The sequence below is a fragment of the Aphelocoma coerulescens genome, unplaced genomic scaffold (genome assembly GCF_041296385.1).
Source record: "Aphelocoma coerulescens isolate FSJ_1873_10779 unplaced genomic scaffold, UR_Acoe_1.0 HiC_scaffold_121, whole genome shotgun sequence".
NCBI lineage: Eukaryota > Metazoa > Chordata > Aves > Passeriformes > Corvidae > Aphelocoma > Aphelocoma coerulescens.
In genome coordinates, this window is record NW_027183479.1 from 444,553 (window position 1) to 463,755 (window position 19,203).

Genomic DNA, 19,203 nt, shown 5'->3' on the forward strand with positions numbered 1-19,203 from the left:
TGGTGACGGTGGGAGTAACAGTGATAGAGTACTTAGGGAATGATCCAACCAGGAGCTGATGTCACCAATGAATTATAATTGATGTCAGTAGTTTGAATTCTTGTCATCTACCCACATGATCCTAATGCTGGCAGCCTGTGGAATGTGATGCATGGGCAACTAGTGCGAAGTGATTATTTATTTTTTAATGGAACAGGTGGAGATTTCCTTTTCCACCTTAAAAACCCTCTGGAGCAACTATTTCTGCATTCTCTGTTTGCTTGCTACCTTTTTTTTTTTTTTTTAATTGGCCCAGACATACAACTTGAGGAGCCAGCTGTGTCTGTTGTGCTGCACCCAGGTTTGGACTGTCTCCTAGCTATGAATTCCTTATGCTTTTATGTGAATATTGAGCAGAAACATTCTTGAGCCCCATTTGGAATCAGGAGTATTAATGAAAGACATGTACAGTGTGGAGGAAAAATGGAAAGCTTTCACCTTTTAGTTGTATTTCTGCTGCTGTAACACTGGACTAGCATGGTGATAAATGAAGATTCCAGAATCTCTCACTGATACCAAGCAGCCATGTTTTATTCACCATCTTATGACCATTACTGATAACTTGTTTTCATACTGAAATACAGTGGATTGTGGGGGAATACAGGGGAATATGACTGTAGTAAGGAAGCTGCTCAGCTGTGTTTGAGGCACAATGAAACTATTTGTGCCGATGAAACCTTTTGTTTAACAGTTCTTTCAACTTGACTCTAGATACCTTAATGTAGTGGGTGAACCTGAGTTGATGGACAGTCTTTTAGACTAATGACGCTTCTCGCAATTTACATATTTAAACCACGTGGAAAGGCGGGAATTGCCTTTTGTCCCAGTTCGCCTGCCAGAAGGTGGGGGGGCTTCGAGCCTCTGGGCCCTGCTGGGCCAGGCCGGGCCCCCTGCTACCTTCCCCTTTTCCCAATGCCGCAGCGTGGACCCTGGGTCTCTGGGGGAGGAACTATCCCAGAGCCGCAGGCAGCTAAAACCAGCCATGGTCTGCCACACAGCTAAACCCATCCGGCGCGGCTTCTTGGGACTGGCGGGTCCCTCTCCTCTCCACGTGGAGCCGGTGGAGCCAGCAGGAGCCAGTGGAGCCTCCTTTCTGCAGTCAGCACACTTCGTGCTAAACTGAGGAAGACACCATGCAGCCAGCAGCACAGAGGGAGCGAGGCTTTCTTCTGCTGTAAAGCCAGAACAAGAACACTCTTCAACATGGCAGTTTCAGAGCCAGAGAGAAAGAGAAAGTGAGTCATGTGAGACAAAGCTGAAAATGGCAACCGGAGAAAAGAGGCTGGTGCCACGTTTTTCACGTGTAGCTTAAAAAAACTTTCTTGCCTGCCGTGGGAAGAAACTGTAATATCACAATCTGTTTGTCTCTTTAATCCATTTGAAGTACATGGGGGGATGGAGAATTCATGTGTGGCCCATGAAGACTGTGAAGAGTGCCTATGCCAGGCTATATAGAAGCAGTGAGAGGCTTTTAGAGGCTTGTGGGGAAGAACGCCTTTGTGTTCAGGTCAAAATAACTCGTCCTTAAAAAGATTAATAACCCCGTGTGATGGCCCATGTTTGGCAGTGTGAAGGAACTGAGATTTTTCACGGAAGAGATGTTTTACACCAGAGCAGATTGTTTCTTTCTGGGTGGGTCTGCTGTTGATGGCAGTTTGGGAACCACGTGCAGCTGAAGAAAACCCTTTTTCCCTTAAGCGTAAGAGAGAGACTTACCAAGAACTGTAACACTGACTAACATCCCATGTTCTGTTACCCTTTGTGTGAGTTGGATAAAAGGAGGAAAGTGCTGGAGAGTGGGAGGGGGTTTGCTTTAATTTCTTGTTATTTCTCTTTACTTTTAATTCTATTAGTAATAAAACTCTTACTGCAGCTGTTTAAGGTTTGTGCCTGCTTTGCTTTTTCCTAGTTCTTATCTCACAGAAGGAAAATAAGTAAGTAATAGATATTTTGAACCAAACCACTGCACTTAATTAGTGTTTCTGCCCGGTTTCTGAACTAAACCCGCTACACTTATACAAATGGCATTGATCCAAAACCTGTCAAAGTCAGCTGAAAGGTGACTGCAGCACTTGGAGGGTTTGGGGTTTTTTTTCAGAGAAGTGTAACTTCCATCAAAATAAAGACAAAAACGGCCTAGATCCCAGCAGACTGGCATTTCCTGACCTGTTTTCTGTCTCTTGCTAAATAGTCTTTGAAGTTTTTTTTGGTTTTGGGGGGATGAGGCCCCATTTTTTACTTTACCAAGCCTTAATTATTTAGCTAAAGTTACAAATTAATTTAGATTTTATACTCTCTCTCATCTTCCTTTTGAACTTTTTCAGCATTTGCAACTGTTTCCCTTTCATATAGGTTTCTACTTTCTTTTTCAGACCTGGTGGGTTTTGGTGTTTTCTTCCTTTTGTGTTTCTCCAACTTTTCACTCCTTTTATCTCCTTCACTGTTTATTCCCCTGAACTGCTTTCTATCTTTCTGACCTCTTTCAGTAAATTTTAGCTATCCAGCAAATCAAAGCCAACAGCAAATATTCTTGCATTCACAGGACAGCTGTTGTAAATAAATATAATTTCACTTGAAGGAATTGATAGGAACAGTGCCAACCACCCAAAATAAACCAAAGTTTGAGATGCTGGTGGGATGGACTGTTCATCAGAGAGAAAAGAAATGACCTGTCATTTGGATTATTAATGTACTGTTCTTTACTAGTTTAGTACTGGTAAATATATATTCATACTGTCTCTAAGGGTTACAGAAAGAAAATCCATTTTTCGTAGTAGCAGGATCCATGTGCCAAGCACATGGCCAGCTTTTACCTGCTCACAGCAATCTAATCCTTTTCCTCAAGGTCTTGTAACACTTGGCATGACATCAACTCCTCCTTAGGAGTAATAAAACCAAGAAAGCAGTAAACTAGGGCAGTATTTTTAGGAAAACACTAAAAAGAGGCGTCTGTCTCTTATGAAATTCAAGGCTTTTATGAAATATATTTTGACAAGAGGAAAACATGGAGAGAGACTATTTAGAAGAGCATGGCAAAACAAGGGAGAATGACTTCAAACTGAAAAAGGTTTAGATTAGGTATTAGGAATAAATTCTTGTGAGGATGATGAGGCACTGGAAGAGGTTGCTCAGAGAAGTTGTGGATGCCCCACTCCTGGAAGTGTCCAAGGCCAGGCTGGATGGGGCTCTGAGCAACTTGGTCTAGTGGAAGATGCCCCTGCCCATGGCAGAGGGTTGGAACGAGATGATCTTTAAGGTCCCTCCCAACCCAAACCATTCTGTGATTCTATGGTCATAACTGCAGAACTGGCAACCTTCTAATTTCATATTGGCCGGTTTTAAAGATACCATTTGTTGTAATTTTCAGTGTTGTTTCTCTGAAAAATTCAAGTGTAAAGTACATAATGTGAATGCTTCTTTTTCCTAGAAATTGCCCCTTCATATTCCTCCTACAAAGTACCGAATAGGAAGCTGAGTGATTTTTCAGCTTTATGGAATCAAGTTTTCCCATTTGTTATTTTTGGACTAAAAGTACTAAAGTCTCAACATAAAGAATGGATTCCTTAGAATGCACTTAGTATCTCTTAAAAACTCTGGAAAATGTTACTGTAAAAAGGGTAATATACCTGCTGTTCCAGCCTTTTCCCAGTTCTGAAATATGGAATTGGTGAAGAATTAGTGAGACATTAAACAGGTGTTGAAACTTACATTAGTATTGTGCATAGTAAAAGTTGCTCAGCAATCTTTGGTTTTATTAAATGGTCTCTTTCAGTAAGCAGAGGCTTCTGGAGTACTTTTTTTTTGCAAATTTTGGGAAAATCATCAGCTAAATGGAGAACAGAGTCAATTCTTGATGTGAGCCACTTTTATCTTGCTTATTTCTTGTCTAGACTTTGTCCATTACCTGTAAGCAGTGAAAATTTTCTGAAATTAGATGTTATAATCTTTTACAATAAAGCATACTTCTTGGAAAATAAGGCCTGATTTTGCTAGAAAAGAAAGATAATTAATGAGCTGGTAGCTTATGCCTTCAAGACCAGTTGTTAATTGGTTACCTTTGTTGTGTGAAAACAGATCACATAAGAATTGTACAGAATACGTCTAAAGATGTAATGCTTCTCTAAAGAGTTAATTTTCTAAAACAAGGAAACTGCTGTTTAAAATGCTTTAACTGCTGTTAAAGTTTGTTGTCTTTGTATATAGCGGTACTTTCGTCTTTTCTTTTTGGTAAGTTTTCCTTTGGGGAATACAAAATAGCTACTGTTCTAATAAATTATTTTCTTGAAAGCAAACTTCATTGCTTAGGTTATTCCTATCAGAAGTGCAGGAATCAAATACTTGTACACTGAGGCTCCTTGACTTGGTCATGCAGCTATTCTCAGTTGCAGACGGGATGCAGAATAACTCATCTAAAACAGAGAATCATTCTTGGTCTTGTTCTGAGTTCTGGCCCAGGGCATATGCTCACACCCACTGAACTCACTCACTGATGGGAACTGTTACCAGGTTCCAGTGAAACTTACAGTAATGGCAGTATTGGACCAGAAATAATTTTGGTTTTAATTGGTCCCTGATTTATTATTACCACAGGCCTGGGCCCTAGGGTATATCACCATGTCCTGCAGCCATAGGGAGGAGGAGGACAGAAGATCCAGCAGGCAGGAATTGTGCAGCAAGATTGATCTATTTAATTATTTTACAAACTCTTTTATAGACTTTTTCTTTATAGTCTAATTGGACAAAGGATCAGCCACCCCTTGGGGGTGGTTGGCTAAAATCCTAAAACATCCATTGCCAAAATATTTTTCTACTATACCATAAACAAGACTTCTCAAGGTTGCAGGTGGCTTGGTTGTTTACATTCCCTGCCACCTCTTCTGTGAGAGAGAAAAGTCTCTCACGGACTTAGAAAATAGCAAGAAAATCCTTGCTAGCAGCATTTTTGTATCTACAATTTATCAGTCTAAAACTCAGCTGTCCTTAAAGAACTTTATTTTGCTTGCTGTAATGTTATCAGGCTGGTAGTTGCTTATAAGGGGTTATGGGCTGCCCTCTAGTGAAGAGAAGGGAACTTCCTTAGAAAGAGCTGCACTGTAAGAGCCACCATTCAGGATGAATTGTAACAGAAGGTAAGACTAAAACCCATGATCAAACAGTAGTGGTGGTCATGGAACACACTGTCTTTACATACAAAAAGAAATATGCCTAAAGTTAGGTAATTCCTCTCCTGAGAATTTTTGAGAACAGCGTGGTAACAACCTGATTTAATAATTTTAGATTGACTGGTGTAATGTAAATGTGTTAATCCGCTTTACCAGGATCTGAAATCTATGGGTGAGTGATGGTGGATCCAGTTCAGAATCTCTGTGTCTCCTTCAGCTGCAACACTGAGGTGTTCCTTTGCCCTGGTGCAGTGCCCAAGTACAGCCAGACCATCAGGAACAGGGATGGATGTCTGGGATGGATGCCTGGCTGACTCACCCAGATTCAAGATCCTGGTATGTCAACAAAGCATGCATGGGATGGCAGGCATTTTTAGATCCGGAGGGCCTTTTTGCATAGGGAAAAACGTAAGAAATTAGACTTGATTTTCTTGCAACTTAAAAAAAAGTGATTGATGTATATATATATAACATATATATTTACATATATATATATTTCTATGAAATAAAAGGAGAGAAAAGTCAGATTAATTAGAATTCCCCGTGCCTCTTTCTGGGTCTCCTGAAGTGGAGTTTTTGCGTGAATTAGACCTGTGTTTTGTTAGATAAATGCAATAGCCTTTCTGCATTGACACTAAGAAGAAACAAGCTCTTTTAGAACATACTGTGTCTGCTCTACTCCAGCAGTCTGCCTTAAGAAAAGATGAATCCTTTCCCCAAGTGCCTCTTTCTGCCATTGACTTGAATTAAGATGTATTTCACAGCAGACCTGGGACCTCTGTCTGGATGAATCTGATACTTGGTGCTTTCCAAATGGAAAACTTGGTGCTTATAGTAAATGTGCACGAGGGGGGTTCTGGTTTGTTGGGGCTTTCTATGTGTTTGGGTGTATTTTTTAAGGTGGCAGAGAGTGTTGTCTCAAATCTTAATGAGGATCCCAGCCATAAGGACAGGAGGCTCTCACAGGTAAAGCTGTAATTGCAGTTGTCTGCAAGGAAAGCATGGCACACAGTCAGTGAGAATTAAAACTATTGTAAAGCCACACTAGAAAAATAGTATGTCGATGCTTTAAATGCTTTCAAACATTCTTAAATGGATTCTAGCACTTCAGAATAATTGACTGCTTTCCCATATTGTACAATAAGAGCCTATTTGTTTGCTTGATAATAACATCAAAATACGGGAAAATACATTTAAAAAGGGAGCTTATTTTTTCCAGATGCTGGGGGAAACACTTGAATAATCTACAAGCAAAGTATTTTGCTTGTTTTACTTACTTACTGAAAGAAAAGGGATTTTCTCTAACTTGCAGGACACCATTTGGGAGACTAAGGTTTAGCTCCTTTCACTTACTGCATGTGTACACTCAACCACTATTACAAATGAAGTGCTGCTTAGCTACTTAATAAATCTTTCCCTTCTGCTTGCTCAAAAAGTTTTTATTTAGACTACTTTAAAACCAAATGCTCGTGGTTTGTTTTGGATTGGGATTCTTTGATGGCATTTTGGTGAAAATGGATACTTTTAAAGCTTCAGCATTAAAGCATTTTCCTTTAGGGTTCGCTAAGTTTAAGCAGTTTAACTGATTTCTTCGAGGGCTGCGAGGACAATTCAACGTGTGACATGCTGTGGCCTGGCTGTTAACACTGCTACACATATCACGTTGTTGGACTTTTTGAAGAGCCAAGTGTGGTTACTCAGCTTGTTCTCAGCAGGTGTTTGCAAATCAGTCACAGGCAAATAGGAACTCATGTCCTGTGCCAGTAGGAGCTGTGCTGCTGTACAGGAAATCTGCATCTGGGACTCCTCAGCAAAGCTGACTTTTCATCATTTCTGTTTACACAAAACTGCTGCCTTTGGATCGGTGTTCTTAACAGGCCAAAACTGAGCAGAGCTTATGAGCATTTGCTCTGTTTTTGTTTGTTTTCCTAGTAAATTCCAAAGTGAAGCTACATTAGATGATGGCATCTCAGTCAGCAGATGCCAGATACTGCACCAGGAAGGGACAATGTAGGGATCACTCGTGCATGGCACTGTATGACTGGCTCAGGGCAGAGTGAGGGCTGCTAATTACAGCTGTGCACAGCTGGAGTCAGCACCAGCTCCTTTCACTCCAGTCACAACTATCTCTGCATTTACCACAGCTGAGTGTGTGAGAAGGAGTTGTTTCCCAAACAGTCCCGTTTTCTGTTCTGACTTTGCGGTTGTTTGCCAACAGACCCAATTCTGCCATGCTTAGGCCATTCTAATGAAGTGCAGACCACAGCATAACTCACCAACCTTTCTTTGGGCTCAGATTTTAAGCAGAAAGTGCTAACAGTTTTGTTCCAATCATTATTTTTAAAGTAAATAACCAGCCTTTCCAAAAATTTCACGTGGTCTTTTTAAAGGCAGGTACCCCCCTCCATCTCTTCTTTTGCAAGGCAGAAAAGCATTACCCTCAAAAACCACAAAGTTTCCCAAAGGTAACCAAAATAACTTACAACTGTATTTCAAACAAAAATAATATGCAGATCTTTGCATTGAACAATAAAAACAAAACAGAACTGTTTGTAAGGCTTCAAAAGAACAGAGAACTTGGAACTATTTACATCCTGGAGACCCAGTCAAGGCACACTGGATTCCAGTCTGGGTCACTGTAAATTCGGTCTCATTCGGTGCACGAGGTCAGTCCGGCTCTTGGTCACGTCACTTGGCTTTGTCCAGCAGAAAGGTCTGGAACAAAGGGAGGGAAGAGAAAACATTTGGTTGGACTCATCCAACAGGCACACTGGCAGAGTCCAGTCAATGACTGCAGTCACTTGGCTCCAAGAGGACCTGCAAAGCCTTTTGGCTTTCAGCAGGTGCCGCTTTAGGGAGAGGGTTTTTACAGCCTCCCAGCCCTTCAGCCAGGCACATCGTGCTCATTTTCTTTTGCAAGCTTGCCAGCAGATCAAGGCAATGCATCCCTTTGCCCAGAGGGGCTCACAGAGCTTTGTGTTTTATGGAAAATGACACTGCAAAGGCCCCGTGGGATGGCAGGTTACAGCTTCTGAGTATTCCCCACTGCTTGCACCACAGGACAACACAACATTTGTAATGACTAAGGTGTACAATAAAAAATGTGGCAGCAACTCGAGGAATTTCTGTTGGCCAATACTGGTCACAGGCCCAGCAAGGAGTCAAAAATTCAAGTGCTGCCCAGCTGTAGCCAAGCTACTTAGCAGGTGCTGCCCTCACAGGGCAGCTCTCCCCAATCTCTCTCCTTTCTCCTAAAGGAGGTGCTCATGAGGAAGCAGAAGCCAGGGTGGCTGCAGGGCCAGCCCTGCCTGGTGGCTGCAGAAACTCCAGGCAGGGCTGTAAAACAAACACTTACTGTTCAGACTTGAGGTCTTCTTGTCTTGTCTTCATTTGGCAGCAAAGTCACTGGGAAAGGATTCCTGTCATCCCCTGCAGATCCCTGAAAAACCACAGAGAACAAGCTGGTCAGAGAGAGATGCCTAAAGCCATTCCAAAGCCTGGCTCTCCTAAGTTTCCAGAGAAAATGTTCATTGGTCCCAGGCACAGTCTCTTCTCCAGGCTCTCCCCCTCTTGCCTTCTTCCCCAGCAATCCCTCCGACAATGGAAATGGAACCTTGGCTTCTCACCTGGCAGCTCACAATGCTTTGCACCATTACACTTTTCCCAAGCGCGGAGAAATCCAGCAGCAGGTTTCCTCGCTCAGTGGCTGAAAGAGCTGTGAGGGCTGCAAGCAGGAAAATTGTCAGGAAAAAGCAAGCAGTGAGAAGGCAGCTACTACAGTGTGCACAGGCTGGCCTAACACACACCCCCCAACGCCCTAGACCCCGCACCCCGAGCCATCAGCAAACAGCCAAGTAATCCAATTTTATTACCAGGGAATGCAAAGCTGCAAGGGTCATGAGCAAGTTTGTAAAAAAAGCTATAAAACCTTAGGCCCAGGTTGCAGCCAAACCCACAGCTTTGTTGTTTCTTCATTTTAAGCAAACCACCCTTTCTTATTATAAACGTACTCCTCCTCCCACCAGGCTTGTATCTGCAGTTGCCCACAACCAGAAGTGGTCACTTAGGTGAGAGGGCGTTTCTGAAGAGAACCACACAGCACGCGTGGGTTGCAGGAAACCTCCCGCCAGCTCTCCTGGATACCAGTGTTGATGCCCTGGGATAGTTCCTCGGGATCTTTCTCCACTTTCCTGAGCGTGGCAAACAAAGGATCCTGGTTCCTGGCAGGGTTATCCATGGCAGGCAGGTCCAGGTCGTCACTCTCGGTTCTGGGGCTCTTTTGAGCCGTCGTGGTCGAGTTTGGTGCCCGTTGTGCAGCAGTCATGGCCGGCAGTGGTGGCAGCACCACAGTTTTCCTCTCGGTTTGGAATGAAGCTTCTGATGGTCAGGACAAGAGAAGCAAATTCATGAATATGATGCACACACACCGTAGGGATTTCTGACAAACTTGGCTACATCCTGAACTGGCCAGTTCTTGCCAGTGCCTCAAGTAGGCAACACTTCCAAAGCTGAGAGGCTTCAAGCGAGAGAGACTTTTAATTGGCAGAGACTTTCACATTCACTAACAGAGTGGCCTAGCAGATTTCTGGTCATCTGAAATCAGGATGGCCAGGGAACTCTGGCAGCAAGAAGCAGCACCAAAGAGCTCTCAGCCTTGTTTCACCACTGCTCACTGACACCATTTTTAGTCAGCTTCTCAAAGTTTCCAAGAACACACCAACAGCGAATCCCAGCCCATGGGCTGCAGCATCAGAAGAGGCAATGAAGTTAAACCCAGTGGGAAGGCTCGGGTGTGAGGCTGCACCTCTTGCCTGACTCTGCTGTGCGTGGGACAGTCCTCTCCCCTCTTTCAGCACCCACTTTTCCAGTGCTTTGGTCCCTATTCACTGCCCACGTGCTCTCCAGCTGCTCTGCCTTGGCACAGCTGATGCTGCACAGAGCACGGTTTGACACGGAGCACAGCACTATCCCCCACCTGATCCAGAGCCCTCTCTCCCCAAAAACACCTCCTACCCTTCCCACCCCAGAAGCCAGCACATGACTAAGGCAGCTGCTCATTTTCCCTGAAAAAAGGCAGGAAGGAACTCCAGAATTAAAGCTCTTCCATTCCTACCGCAATGGGAACATCCCTTCCCCCAGCCAAACGTCAGCCCCAACACCTCTGTGCTTTAAGAGGATGTCAGAAGGGAAAGACTCCCTGCCCTTACCCACCCACACCTACAGAGCTGCTTTCTGCACCGGGTGCTTCCAGCCTGGTAAGGCCAGTCTGCAGCATCTGGAGTTGCAGAAGGCACACGATGTTCCAAGCAAACTCTCGAGTGCCAGGACAGGAGATAGGGTTCTGGGTCTCACCCTTCTGAACAAAAACTAAGATTTACACTTCTTTCTGACATCCTACCACTGCATACTCACTTCAGTTTATTGGGGCCTTTGTTTGCTGAAGGCTGAAATTATTTTGTTGGGTGTTTTCATTCCTTTTTCTTCCTGGGAGTATCCCCCTTGTCTTCCCTCTAACAGGAAGAAAGAAAAAAGGAGGAAAAAAAATCACTCATGTCTTGAAAGTTCACACAAAGTACAGACCAATACAGCTCAGTTTTACAGATTCTGGTTGAAAACAGAAAAAATAAGATACTGGAACTCACAAAGTGGAAACCCAAGCACAGCAGATAGAGCTTTCAGGCTCACTGACAAGTAAACCTAAAATGACATTTTACCTATCTTGCTTGCATACATTAATTGCTTTCCAGTGGCAGGGATGGAACTGCTAAACCTCTCGATGCAAACTGTAATCTAAAGTAAGGCCCTTCCATTGCTGAAAACAAGCATTCCATCTGTCCTGGATGGGCTTTTTGTCCTCCTACTCAGTCTGAATGGTACAGAAACTTATTCAGATGCCTTGGGGCACAGTCAAGAACGGTAAGCAATTGTGCTTTGTGACACCCCTTATCGAAGGGAAGGAAAAACTCCAGTCACAGGAGAGTGAGATCCCTGAGATCCCCCAGATGTGCAGGGGGTTCTGATTGTATTGACAAGAATCTGAGAGGGGTGAAATTTAAACAGTCAGTGAAAATTGCTGCCATTGTCTTCCAGAAGCACGGGAACCATTAAGGCAGAGAGCCAATCACTGAAAGATTTTTACAGATTTTATAACATCGATTGTGCAGCATCAAGTGTGCAAATCATCAGCTCAGCTGAAGGAGAAACTTCAGAACCGTTTGCTACAAGCCAAGAAAATGTAAAAGAAAGTGCCCTTATCTCTTGGCATTACCCACAGTGTGCCTGCTGGTTTCTGCCTCTCTCCCAGAGTGCAGAGAAACATGGAACCATGGAGCAGCTTCTCAGCAGTGCTGCTCTCAATGAGTTCTCCTTCCAGGCTGCACTCCCGTCTGGGATACAGGCTCTGACTTGGGATTTCCTGCAGTCAGGGAGTCCACAGGCAGTGCCCATTCACCATGAAGCCTGCAGACAACTCTTGCTGCAGCTGACCCAGGCCCCTTTGGGAGTCAGCTTCCCAAAAAACACTTGGGAGCATCGACCTGCTCAGTTAAATGAAGGGCTCTCTTGGAATTCAAGGGAAAGCCACTGCAATGGCTGAGGGACTCTGCAAAGGGCTCCCTGGAAAGCCCCTGAGTGCACCCAGCCACCTCTCAGGCATCACTGCTGGCATCACAGCAGCTCCAAGGAAACCCAAGCAAGCTTTTTGCCCATTTATCCATGTGCCAAGTGCCTCAGTACCACACTGCTTGTAATGGGGGGCACAGGAAGGGGGCACCGCCACCCTACAAAGCTCTGCTTGGGCTGAAACCCAGAGAAACCCAGCAGTGCTGGCGGGGGCTGGTCAGCCACAAGCTGCCACAGCCTGCTGCCAAAACCTCCTCTGACAGAGGAGGGCTGGGGATTTCTTCTTGCAGGAAACTAGGATTCCAAGAAAAGCCCCAAAACACCAGAGCATGTTAGACAGCTTACAGGGCTTTCCATTTGCTCAGGAGGGGATCTGTGACCAATTGGAAACAGCGGTGGGAACACACCCCTTAGAAGTTTGGTAACACCATTAGAGAAGGATCATGGCTCTACTGCCAACCTATGAAGTGGAAACTCCACATGGGTTTTCCAAACACCACCTTGGTCATTGTCCAAACCCACCTCCCCCTGCCCCTCTCACCTTCTTCTTTCCAGGGGGCTCCTCAGGACTCTTCATGGCTTTCCTCTTCCAGTCCGGCTTCCTTGCAGGCGAGAACAACTTCTTCTCCCCAGGAGGCAAGGGCACTTTCTCCTTGTGCAAATTGCCAGGCCTGTGCCTGCTGGGGATGAGAGCGTCACGTTCCTGGCCAGCTCCCAGGGGCCGGGGCTCCAGAAAGCCTTTGGCGTTGGCCTGCTGGGAGCCCTTGTCCTTTGGCTTCTCAGAGAGCTTGTGAGGTGCCGGCTTCAGGTCTTTCCTGTCTGTGGGTCTTTTTTGTCTTTCTGTCCTTTTGATGGCTTTTGGCTTCACTGTTTCTAGGACTTTGGGCTGGTCCTTGCAAGGCTTCTCTGTGACCTCCAAAGGACCAGGCTCACTCTCCACCTTCCGGACTCTCTTGGATTCATCAGGCACCAGGGGCTGGCCGGGCCTTTTGATACCCATGGTCTTCCTGGGCAAGGGCCCGTCAGTGTGCACAGGACGCTTCAGGAAGCTCTGTTTGCTTGTAACGTGACCTTCCAGAGAAGCCTTGGCCACTTGGCCACAGCTTCTGGGAGAAGTCTTGGCCACTTGGCCAAAACTCTTCTGAAACTCCTTGGCCACTTGGCCAAAACTCTTCTGAAACTCCCTGGCCACTTGCCCATCACGTTGGGATTCCTAGGATTAAAGGACAAAGTGCAAAGTAGTTCAGCGTGTAGCTTCACAATAAATACATCCACTGACACCTAAACGGTGTGTTGCTGGCACATTAGGGACATGTGCATTTTTGAATAAATACTTTTAAAACATCCTAAGAGCTGCCAAACAGCTGAGCTGAACTTCTGCTCAGCAGAAAGATCTCTTGGAATTTATCAGCAGCCCTGGCAAAAATGGGCTGGCTTACCTTTGCTGGCAATGGAAGATTGAAAGTCTCTTTTCTCAGAGGCGTCTGAAGAGGTGGCAGGAGAAGTGACAGTGAGTTCCTCATTTTCTGGAAAGAGAGGGAGAGAAGCAGCTCTCAGGAGTTTTGCTGATGGACACAAGAGAACGTTTCACCCTGCAGAGAGTCAGAGGGATCCAGCTCCTCATGGATTTGTACAGGCTTCCACCTGGAGATCTGTTATTGAAGAGCACCTACCTCCAATATTCCTTCAATGGACTGCACATAAATGTGCACAATGGGCTGAGACAAGAAAGAGGGAAGCAGTGTGAGCTTGTCTGGGTATTTTACTCATTGACAGGAAACAAGCATGCACTCAGCAAACATCTGATTACCAGCAGCTCTCTAAGTGTCATGCACGTCCATTCAGGACATGAGCAGCAGGTGCAGAGCCTTTGGACAAGGGCCACTCGGGAAAAGCAACCCCCAGCTTGAGGGAGGAGCAGCTCAGGCTGCCTGGGATGAGTTGTCACTCTGGCTCTAGAACTGCATTTGAGAATGCTACACTCACAGACTGAGAGGAAGGCTGATCTTACAACTCCAGCTTTTACCTCTACTTCTCCTCAGCACACCCCAAAACACACTTTCAGTGAGGGAAACATCTGCTGAGTGAACAGGAGCTCAGCAATGTATTTCTTCCCCACCCAATTCCTTTTTCAAGGAAATTCCCAATTTTCAGGAATTCCCAATTCCTTAATGGACGCAAAACATAGGCAAAACCAGAGACCTATTATTGAAGAGCACCAACCTTCCAAGTGTTTTCAGTTGATGGCACCTCAATGGGCTTCTTTTCCTGAAACAAGAACGAGGGAGGCAGAAGGAGTTTGTTTGCGTTTTTTTTGTTAGTTTTTTTACTAATTGACATGCACTCAGCCAGCATTTGCTTACCAACAGCTCTAGAAATGTCCTGCAAGCCCATTAATAATAAAGTGCTGCTAAGGATTAAAAGGCCCATCTGAGGGGGAGTTACTAATGGAGGCCAGGTAGAAAATGAACTGAAATCCCCACAGTCACCTCCTCTTCCTCTGAGAAAAATGCCAGTGTTCCCTTTGCAACCTGGCAGTCAGAGAACAATGTTTCCTTTCTTAAATTACTACTACTCCTGCTACTACTGCTACTATTTATCATTACTGTTGTTATTATTATTATATAAGTATGTTCCTGCAGTCTGCTTCCTTTATGGAATTTTGCTTTGAGGCAGCCAAGCTTTGCTTTCAAAGGCACAGGCTGCCTCTGCATTTAAAAGAGTTGAGCAAAAAGTTTCCTTAGTTAAAAAGAACAGTTAGAAATAATAGTTCCCAATTCTTCTAAGCCAGTCCTAGAGCAAGAGGAATATTTCTCATTCACCCAAATAAATGAGACTCCTAGTCCTTCTGAAGTCCACAGCAGTGTGGACAAGACACTGACATCTCACACATCGGGAAAGATGCAACACAGTTCATGCAAATCCTGGCTGACTTTATCCATCCTGTTCTTGCCCCTGCAGGACTTGCAACTCCCCAGCTACCATTTCTCACTCTCCCATTGCCTGGCAAAGTGATGGATTTAGCAGCCAAATTTGGACAAATGCATGTTCTGCAGGGGTGCCCAGAGACACACTGTGGAGACAAGTTGCCTTTGGGCTACCCCAGGGAGCTGAGTCGCCCCCCAGCTGATGGCAGAAGCCGGCAGGGACTCCACCCCTCTCTCAGAAACGCAGCCCCTCCTTCCCCCCCCTCACCACCCACTCCAAGGCAGATGCAGCATCCCTGCTCCTTACTTCACACTGACACTCCTTAACTGGGCTTCCCAGCAGCAAGGACAAACACTGCCCACTTCTGCTGGCCTGAGGGCTGGTTGCAGCACTCTGCACTCCCAAGACTTTGAGAGCCAGGATCGTGCTTTATCTTTTTGGCAACTGATGCTGAAGAATGGCTCCTGCAGAAGGCAAGGCCCTGCACTGCTTTACTTCTCTCAGCTTCCTCTCATTTTCCACAAGGTATTGCCCACAGTCCCTTGCAGCTGATCACCAGCCTTTCCCAGGAAAAGCTGCCTGCAGCCTCTAGCTCTTCCTTCTCCTTCCAGAGGCCAAACACAGTTTGAAAACCTTCCCTGTGGCTCTCCTGGCCCAGCTGCCATGGCTCAGCACCATGGGCTCCTACATTCCATAGGGCACAGCAATATCCCAGGATGCTGAAGGATGAGCCTGCCAAAACCCCAACATGCACCTGGGAACCAAATGCCTTTGAGCTCTGGCGAGGCCAAGCCCCGAGAAAGGCAGGGCCCGTGTGCTGCTCCCTTGGCCTTGAGGGGCTGCCAACAACAGAGCCCCCAACAACTGCACTCACCCTGACAGGCAGGAGTTGCGATTGTTCCGCTTTGGCTTCTGCCTTCCAATTGGAGGGACCCTCATCGCTGTCACAGTTCTGCTCAGGGCGAGGTGAGAGGTCTGGTGATTCCGGTGAGGATTTTCCCCAGATGTCCTCATAGGGCTTTGTCTTACTGCAGGTCCGCCGATGCCTGCGGGTGTGTGACTGGGACTTGGACTTTCTTGGAATCCATATGGGATTCAGAGGGCACTTGTGGCTCAGAAGCGCCTTGAAGTCCCAATCGCCCAGCACCTTCTTAACGCGCCTCGACAGCTCATCTTCTTTATCAGTCTGCAGCAGAACAACAGAGAGGGGGAATGTCAAAAACACCCCAAGCAAGAGATGCAGCTCAGCAAGAGACACTCCTCAGGATCTTCATGGAATCCCCACGCATCGCCACAAGGGAAGTCAGGCAAGCTCAGTGGAGCACATGGGAAGCTGCTGTGTTTGCAGTTGTCAGGCTCAAGTTTGCTACAGCCCATGCAGAAGACACAGCTCCCTCTCCCACCCCAAGCAAAGATGCAGCTCAGCAAGAGACACTCCTCAGGATCTTCATGGAATCCCCACGCATCGCCACAAGGGAAGTCAGGCAAGCTCAGTGGAGCACATGGGAAGCTGCTGTGTTTGCAGTTGTCAGGCTCAAGTTTGCTACAGCCCATGCAGAAGACACAGCTCCCTCTCCCACCCCAAGCCTCCTTCCTCCTCTCCTTCCAGCCTGCACCCCACTCCCATTACTTTGTAGGGTTTGGCAAAGAGGGGAGTCTCCTCCGAGAATGGATCTTTCTCCTCTGGAGCCGCCTGCCTCCTGCGCCTGTCTCGCTCCAGAATGCGGAGCAAGTCTCTGTTGTTGTGCCAGCTTTCAGAAAGAGAAAGAGAAAGAGAAAGAGAAAGGAGAGTTAACACTTGAAGCCCTGTTTCTACTCCCTGCACACACTGGGGCGTTCACACAAGGGCACAGGTCCAGCAGCAAAGCAATGCTGAAATCCACAGGATGGTGACAGTGCCCAAATCAGTTCTGTCCAGCGTGTGCTGTGCCCCAGAGCAACGAGACACACAAGGAACAGCACGCATCCTTCTCAGGGATTGCTACTGCTCATCCCAGCCATCAAGAAGGGTGGGAAGGGAAAAACTGTCCCCCCATTTCCCTGTGAAACAAATGGGGAAGCAGTCACTGGGGGCGGTCAGCAGGTGAGCTGGCAAACCCACTTGCAGTGATCAATGGGAGAAACTGCCATTCTTGTTCTCCTTCTGACTTCCCACCCCACTCTCCCACTGAGCGTCAAAGAGAATCCTCTCTTTTGAAGGTCTTGCCACTTTCAACGCCTGAACTTTGTCCACTTTATAAACAGCCTTACAAATGCACTCTCTACTGTAAACGGATATGCGGAGAGCTGCGTACTGACAATCATGTAGCTGCATTTAAAGCCTTCCCACCAACGAGATTAGATAGGAGATCTCAGACATTCAGAAAACACCAGCTCAAATGCCCCTGTTCCTCTTCAGCCACATGTGCATGTACTCAATTCCACCAGCCCCACATCAAAACACTGATAAGGCTGTGTCCCATCATGGGAAACCAGATCCTTTAAACTGTCCCTGGTCTGTGAAAGGCTACTGCAAAATGAGGGAAACTCTGCCTCTGACATTTGTGGACATTGGGGAAGGAAAAGGCAGCAGGCATGGTAGATGCAGGAATCTAGTTCTACTCTACTGCACAGTCTACTCTATACCTACAATTCCTGGATTCTTCTTCACTCATCCAACTTCCCAAGTGCCCCAGGATGCAAGGGGAGAGCCTTGTGTGCCCCTGCAATGACACCTTCCCAAATACCACACCCATAATCAGCTCCTGAAAGTTTAATCACCCCTAGAGCAGAAGCACAGCTGCCTCATCTCATGCTGAGGGGCTGTTATTGGCAATAAATCAGGTTTTTGCACTGGATGGCATTCCTAATTCAGAGTAGAAGAGTCTGCTGTCTACTGAAATGCCCAGCTTCTTCAGATAAGCCCGTAGCTCTCCCAGCCTCCGCAGCCCTGGAGACACCATTGCTGCCCATCTCTGCCCTGGCCATTGAAGGTGTTTGGCAAGATGCTCTTCAAAACCTTTGCAAACCTGCGCTCTGCTGTTCCTCACAAGCCTGCACACTTCCCTTAAGGCCAGGGAACTTTGGAAGCTTTGGGAACTGGACCTCCAGCCTTAGCACCAACACGCCCAGCACCTGGGAACCTTGGAACAGGGGGACTCCACAGTCCTACCCCCTCCATCTCCAGGGGGAACACAGCTCAGTATTGGAGAGTTAAAAACAGTGCTGTACTTGCTGCAGCTGGTCTACACTTGATGTGTCACCAGGAAAACCCAAACATCCCGACTGTTCAAAGAGGCAAGTGAAACTGAATGTCTGCCCTGAAACATCAGCTCAGGCCTCCTCACCTTCAAACATGTTCCACAAGAAGTAAAAACTTGCACAAAGCGCCCCCACCCCAAAAAACACAGCTCCTGCTTTGCTGCACACTGAAACAGGAAAATACTCCTAGGCCCAAAGCTTCCCAAACTGCAGAAGGGAGTGCCCTGGCCCCAGGAACAAGAGATTGGCTTCAGAAAGTTCAGCCCAGAACCTGCCCAGACCCACGACATCATCCAGGCCTGAGCCTGTTACAGGAGCTCTGAAAATACCAAGGTGCTCTGAAGCCACTCCCACTGACAGGACAATCCTTACTTAACTGCATTAAGGGGGGATTATTTTTTAAACTGTCTCAACATTCATCAGAGCACCTGGGAAGCCAAGATTACATCAAATTAATTCCTACCTATTGTCTCTGTTCAGGTTGTCCGTAGGTTCCATTACGAAGCCTCAGTTCGATCAGCTTCTCTGGAAGAGAACAAACAGAATTCACCATCTGCATGAGTTCAGACCTAAAGCAGGGGTCCAGATCTCCGGGGACTTGCTGCACTCAGAGCCTTGAGTGCCCAACTGGGAGTCACTGCAGTGCTCCTAAACATCAACCATGCAAACATGGGGATTCCACGTAGCTGAGAAGGGGAGAACCAAGAGATCCATTTTCCCCTGCCCCCAGTGCTGGTGCTGCATTTCAGGTCAGCTCCTAGCTCCACACTGGGCCAAGAGCATGACAAACCAGGCCATGCTACACGCTCCAGGATATCTGGTTCCATTTTAAGTGTAAATGTGCCCTTAGAACCCTGCCCTTGGACAACCAAATGGGCCTCACGTGAATGGCAGCATCTGTGGAAAGGGGAGGGAAAGAAAAGGAGAAAAGAAAGCCCTAAAAAGACAGCTCTAGATTAAAAGGTAATGAGATCCCTCAGCAGAAGCAAAAAATCTCCAAGAGGCAGAAACAGGACTGAAAACATTTCCATTTCAATTTGTGACCTTCATTTGCAGCATCTCACAGTCCAGAGGGAGCAGAATGAATTCTCACTGGGGAGGAGGCTACAGGAGCATTGTGGGAAGTCTTGTGAACCACCCCACTGAGGGCAGCTGACATGAGACAGGAGCACAGACACTTGGGGGAAGAGGGGAAGCAGCAGCTGAGCTCCAG